We start from the raw sequence: 6,728 nt of genomic DNA on the forward strand, positions 1-6,728 counted from the left end.
ATATATGTATATATACATATATGTATATTTTCTTCCAAATTTTTTTCAGAAATACAACCAACACAAAAACGACAGCATCATCCACTTAATAAAGAATGAATACATTAACATTTCACAGTGAATTACTTTCTATTTTCTCTACTTTCTATTTTCTAACGTTAGACCCAATGTCAGTGTCTAACTCAGTCAATGTCTTCCAGTCAGTCTGAGATAGTTAGACTAATGTTAGTCTGCAGACTAAACTATAGGACCCATGGGCTATAGATGGATTTATTGGTTAGTTCATCCACTGACTGGGAAATTACCAGTGGAACGACTTCCTGCAGCCAGAAAACTGCTGGTTTTAGCAGCCAAATGCTGCACAGGGAGGCATTTTCACTGCATGTCTCTGGGAGTGGGGAGTACCAACATGGCGGATGATGGCTTCACTTTTTCCGTGCAATCAGCAATCCAGTGAATAAATAGAGATCAGTGGTGTGAACCAGCAGGTTTGGACCTGCAGCTGCTTGTAGCTCTGAGAGACCAGCTGGTTCAGACGTGGAGTAGAGGTTCAGTGCTGCGTTCACACTAAACACGTTCTCAGAGAGGCGTCCAACGCCGCAGCATCAGACGCTCGCCGCTCTGCTCTCCTTTCCTTTCAGAACAGCTCAACTTTATTTCTCGTGATTTTGGAAAAAACAGTGTGAGCTGGTTTTGAAGCGTCCAGGCGGTCGGGGATTTCCCGCTGCTCTTCATAGCGGCTGAAAGTGAGCAGGAAGCATTTTGCGGTTTGTGGTGAAAACATTTTTAGTTATCGTAGGTGTTTATGAACCGTTTGTCCAACGTTAAGGCAGAGAATATATTAGGGGAGTCATAATGATCAGAGCTCTGTCTCTTTGCATCCTCCTGCCTTTTCAGCTAAAACCGGTGCAGTTTAACTGCTTTATATTTGGTAGTTTGCTGCTTTCAGCTCAGCAGAAGCAGAGATCACTGCTTTTATGCAGCGTCAGCTTCTCTGATTGGTTGATGTTCAGTATCCAGCTGTAAAAGGCCAGAGTTCCCTCCTGCAGCGCTGAAAACGCTCCCATAGACTTCAAACCCAAACCCGTTAGTTGTGAACGCAGCATTAGGCCCTCGCTCTCCTTTCTGGGTCCATCTCTCACCCATGTTTGGAGCTAGTCTCCTTCAGACCACCTGGATCTTTCCTTCCTTTTGGCTCCGTTTAGATCCGACCATTTTCACTTCGCCGCAGCTTCATTATCGCCTCGCATCTCTAACTCATTTACACCAAACAGGTATTATTTTCACTGTAGTTTTTATCATTTACGGGATTAAAAAAGGGACAATAATGACAGTTTTTATCCCCTCTGGGTACTTTTTTTTTTTTTTTTTGCAGAGCCTTGATTCTCAGTGGTTGAATGTTTCGTGTCACATCCTGTTTCCTGTCTGTTGTTTTTATGCTTTTGTGAGGTTTTGATGTTTTCACTGGAAAATGAAATATTTAGCAGTAATATCTTCTCCTTCTGTCCCGGATGGACTTTTAAGAGGACAGAGCTGAAGCAAACGCCTTCTGATGCTGCAGACTCATGTTCTGCAAACTGGAGATGAAACAATCTTTTCATTTTTATTAGAAATGATCAAAACTATGAAATCCGTAAACATCATGATTTATTAGATCATCCTGGAGGTTTGCATGTTTTCTTCTGTTAAATCAGATGTGAACCTTCTGATTCAGTGACCCGGATGGTTTCTTACACTCTTTCCTCAAACATTCCTGAATCTGGATTGGATTCCCGGTACGTCCAGCAGCCTCAGGCGGAGCAACTGGAGCTCCATCAGTACGCTGTGACCTTCAGAGTCATTCAGGTCTACCTTTGTATGGGGTGAAGTTTGGTCCATTAATGTTTCAAACAAATGGCGTGTTTTGTAAATGGAAATAAAAAAAAAAAGTAATCCAGAAATTAACCTTTGAGAAACTTTTTCATATTTTTTTTTCCAAATCAGCTGTTAAAAGTTGCTTTTGCTGTTTTCACAGATTTATAAAAAAAAAAAAAATTCAGAATTACATGTTTTTTGCAGATCTTGTATTTGAAAAGAAAGAGATCAGAAAAAACTCAAACGGAAAAAGAGAAATTTAGGAGAAAAAAAATCAACTGTCTAAAATCTGTAAAAAGATTTTGAGGAAATAACATAAAAAATATCAGCTCAAAAAATTAAATCTAGTAAAAAAAAAAAAAACAACCTTTCCTTTATTAGGATGTTGTTTTTTTTCTGGATTGCCTCTGTGTTTGAATTTCAATTTACAAAGCATGCTCTTTTTAACAATATTGGAGCAGAATTCACTCCATACCTTTGCCTTTTTTACATTATGCTGAAAGAATCGGTAAGAAGTGGTTTAGTTTTGGTTGCTATGCCGCTCCGTATGGAACGCCATTTCCCAGGCAGCTTCATGATTCTGTATTTTGCTCTGATGTTGATCCGATGAATGAAAATATGGAGGAAAATAAACTGTGGTTAAAAAAAGTTTGTATTTTCTTGTATTCTACACCTGCTTCACTGCTGGATCCACTCTCATTTTTCTGTAAATATTTAGAAGGTTTTTTCAGCCAATCATTTAAAGTTGTTTTTATTTGTTATTTAGGAGGAAATTGAGCTGAAACTGTCTAAACTTTGTGGACGCCAAGTCGAATGCTTGATATTAACTCTGAGGAAGCAAGAACGATGAAGCAACTTTCGCTCTTTTTCTCTTTATAATAACAGAATTTTAATTAAAAGTATAGTGGAGGATTTTCACAAATTTTTTAAAAGACTCGCCCTTTCCACTTAAAAAATTGCACATGCTCAACCCTGTACAGCTCCTGAGATGGGGTGACCTGATGAGATTGGCAGAAATTCGTGACGGGGCGTGCAGGTGGGTGGGTAGGCTAGCTTAAATGTACAGTAATAAAAAATAGCATTTTTCCAAGCTTGTCACATCTAGGCCTATGCTGTTCAAGTCTTTAGTAGCCTATATTAATCAGATGTGATTATAAGAGCAATAAAACTAGGCTAACAATGTAAAATAACATAGCTGAATGAAAAGTCGCAAAATGACAAGAAAAGATATTTGCTCACTATTCGCTCTTACAGTTGCAATCAAATGGAATTAGAAAGTCAGAAAGATAACAAAACAGATACATCATAGCCGGGGCGGCACGCAAACGGCGGAAGCTAATAGTGTGAGATGTATACCTGAGGTTAAAAACTCATTATTTGGTATAAGTTTAAAATTTGGGACAGGCACAGCCAGATTCGGGACAAATGCTTAGAATTCAGGACTGTCCCGAATTTTTCGCGACTCCTCCTCCACCGCGCGGTGCCTGCATCATCTTTGTTATCCGTCAACGCTGTCGGGTTGCGACAGCTTTATGTCGACAGCGGGCCGCTGTGACAGAAAATCCCAAAATGCTTTGCGAGGAGAGCTCTCCACGCAAAGCATTCTGGGATATATCTGCCTCTTGTGAGGCCTTTCTTTTCTTGTACACTTCGTAAACACTTTTTCTCCTACATCCTTCAGCTATTTTCAAAGAACGCGGTGAGAAAGGTGAGCTTTAATGGCTGAAACCGGAGCTCGCTAAAGATATACGCCTGAAAGTACGCAGAAAAAGATGGCTAACGTGACGAGCATGTAGGATGGCCTTATGTAAACATATCACCAGAATGATTGACAGTTAGGAGGACCACTGATTGAGATGATCCACCCGAAAATAAAAGAACGTCCTCTATACCTTTAATGTGATGCGTTCAAGAAGCAGAGATTAACACTGCGTACGTCTATCAGGATTCAGTCTTTCTGTTGAGTTCTCACCAATAAAAAATCCTCAATCTAAGAAGCTGTCGTGGCCATTTGTCAAAATTGAGTAAGTCGTACTTCCTTCTAATACGGTAAAATTATACTTTAGTTTTTCATTTTTAGAATTGTTTACATTAGTTGAACTTTTAGACGATTTAATGAATTTAATGGTAAAGAAAAGTCGATAGGATACGGCTTATGGATTATTTTGATCATTTTTTGAACCTGTTACAAAATAAATACGATTTTTTTTTTTTATTGCATTTTTTGTAAATGATCAGTGTATCTTTTTCAAACAGTGAAGTCGGAAATGCTTTCAAGAAACGAATCAACTGTTGCTGCCTGCGATCTTTGTTGTTAAACTATTTTTTGAAGCTCTAAAGTGTAACAGTTTCTTTTATATTTATTTAGGATTTAAGTTAAAATATTTGATGTAGAAATATGTTGAAAATCTACATTGTGCTGTGAGATGGTTTAATTCGTCTGGGACAAGGAAGCAGGTCAGGGATGATCAGGAGATGAATGGAGCTTTAAAAAAAGGTGATACAGACCTGGAAGAAAAGTTCTAACCTGACACCGCCAGATGGATTTGCTCCACATATCCATCTGGAAACCTTCCGTTGAAGTAATTTTGGGAAGGGGCGAAAATACTGGTTAGCTGATTGGCCTATGTTGGTGATAGACGGGCCAAATAAACCAATCAGATCAACGAAGCATATGACGTACTAACAGAGCGACAATGAAGAGGAGCCAATTGATAGATCAAACTCTTGCCGAAACCAGTCGGGAGAAGAGCAAAAACATCTTTTCCTCTGAGAAAAGCCTCCAGAGCAGTGTTTTGTTCTTCTTTCAGTGAAGAAATACTCTGTAATTCCGATAAAACTTGCTCGATAGCCACGCTAACGCTAGTTTCATCGGCTGAAGCCGCCATGTTCTTTAGACTGAACTGTCGCGCTTCTCGTTGCGTCACACCTCAACCCGCCTCAAAGCCAACGCTGATTGGACGTTCGTTTGGTGAACGGCTCCAAATTTTCTTTAACGGAGAGTCTCCAGACTGATTAGCGAGTGAAACCTTGAAAGCTCGCGAGATCAGGATGGTCTCACCAGGCTAGAAAAGCTCTACCTTCCTGCAGGATCAAGTGTGAGTCAGCTCTATGATCAAGAGTCGGAACGGTCCAGTCAAAGTCTCGATGACATCTGGATTCAGATTATTTTCTGAAATGTGTAAATTGAAGTTCTCTGTCCAATCGGACTGAGTGTGATTAATGGATAAAAACTTCTGACCTCCATAGAAAAGCTTTTAAAGGAAAAGTTTCGTCATATTCAGAATTCAAACTTCTGAAAGTTCTTTAAATCTGAAATGATTCCATCCTGTTCAATAAATGATCAGTGTTTTTAATTCAGAGTAATTTTCATGTGAATGTGCTTTACTGGAGGCATCCATGTTTGTCAAAGAACACTACTGCCACCTACTGGTTAGTGACATTGTCACGGTGCGGTATCGGCTGTTGATCAAGTCCCAGTGCTGTATCTGGTGTTTGTCACAACGCGCTATTATCCAAGTCATCTTGAAAACATTCTTCTTCCAAATGTTGGCTACATATTACGGGTTTTTTCTCTGGCCAGAAGTTCGATGGCAAATCCTCCCTCTTCAAGTTGGCGATCCAACGACCAACCCGTCCGTGGAGGATCAGGAATCAGAAAGGTGGAATAACTCTTTTTTTCACTTTTACCCGATGTATTCCAGCATCCAGCTGCCATGCACGTGGGCATTGTCAGTTTCACTATAGCTCTGGTGAATTTCAATGGTGAAGTCCTCTGGAAATCTTCAATAATTGTTGTTGATTGCAGATGTGTCTAGTAGTTCCCATTGATTTAGCTTGGAAAGCGGGGAGAATGGCGCTAGGCTTACCGCACCGTGACGTCTCCCAGACTCAGTGATCGCAGCAAAAATCATTTTTATTCTTTTACTGATTAATGCTAAATTCATTAAACCACTGCGAATGTATTAGTTTTAGGTATAAATAATAATCAATTGATTATTTAGTGCTAACTGGACTTACCTTTAATAAACATAAATCCAGATCCAAGACATTTACAGTATTTATAGATCAGTGCTTCTATCTTCCTCTTGTTCGTTGCTTTTCCCTCCAACTGGCCTCAGCTGAAGGCCGCTAACCCAGAGCGCTACTTCCGGTTGTTTCTGGAGGTTTCCTCTCCACTGTCGCTGCATGCTAAGTGTGAGAGATTGCTTTAGAGTCGAGGATAAAATGAAAGCAACTATCTGCTGTCTCTACCTGCTCATCCAGGAGGAGTGAATCCTGCACATTTAAAGCAATCAGCTGGTTTTCCTTAGAATAAAAACTCTGAACCAACCGACCGGATGGTTTGATTGAAGCGAGACTGAAGATAGCAGGAGCTCTAGAAATAAAATGAAGGAGCCACACTTTTCAGATTTTTCTTATTGAAACTTTTCTCTGTTATTCCACTGTGTTAAAATAAACCCCAGTTAAACGTCTGTTTGATGTGATTAAAAAGGTGAAAAAGTTGAAGGTTTATGGATCATTTACACTGCAAAAAATTTAAATCTCAATAAGTCTTTTTTTTTTTTAAATGAGTGCATTTTTTTTCTTGAATTAAGGAGGTAAGTGAAACACTTTGCCAATGGAAAAAGACAATTTAAATAAGAAAAAACAACTGCATCGTCTGATTTCAAATGCACATTATCTAATTATTTTATTTTTATTAGACATTTTGCCAATGGAGCAAGATAATTTACTTTCGAAATAAGAGAGTTTTATTTTGAGTAGATAATATCTATCTTATTTTAAGAGAAAAAATACTCGTTCTATTGGCAAATTATCTTATTTATCTGCTCAAATTAAAGGAATAGTACACCCAAAACATGATTAGCCTT

Source organism: Cyprinodon variegatus, unplaced genomic scaffold (genome assembly GCF_000732505.1).
Source record: "Cyprinodon variegatus isolate N-32 unplaced genomic scaffold, C_variegatus-1.0 Scaffold555, whole genome shotgun sequence".
NCBI lineage: Eukaryota > Metazoa > Chordata > Actinopteri > Cyprinodontiformes > Cyprinodontidae > Cyprinodon > Cyprinodon variegatus.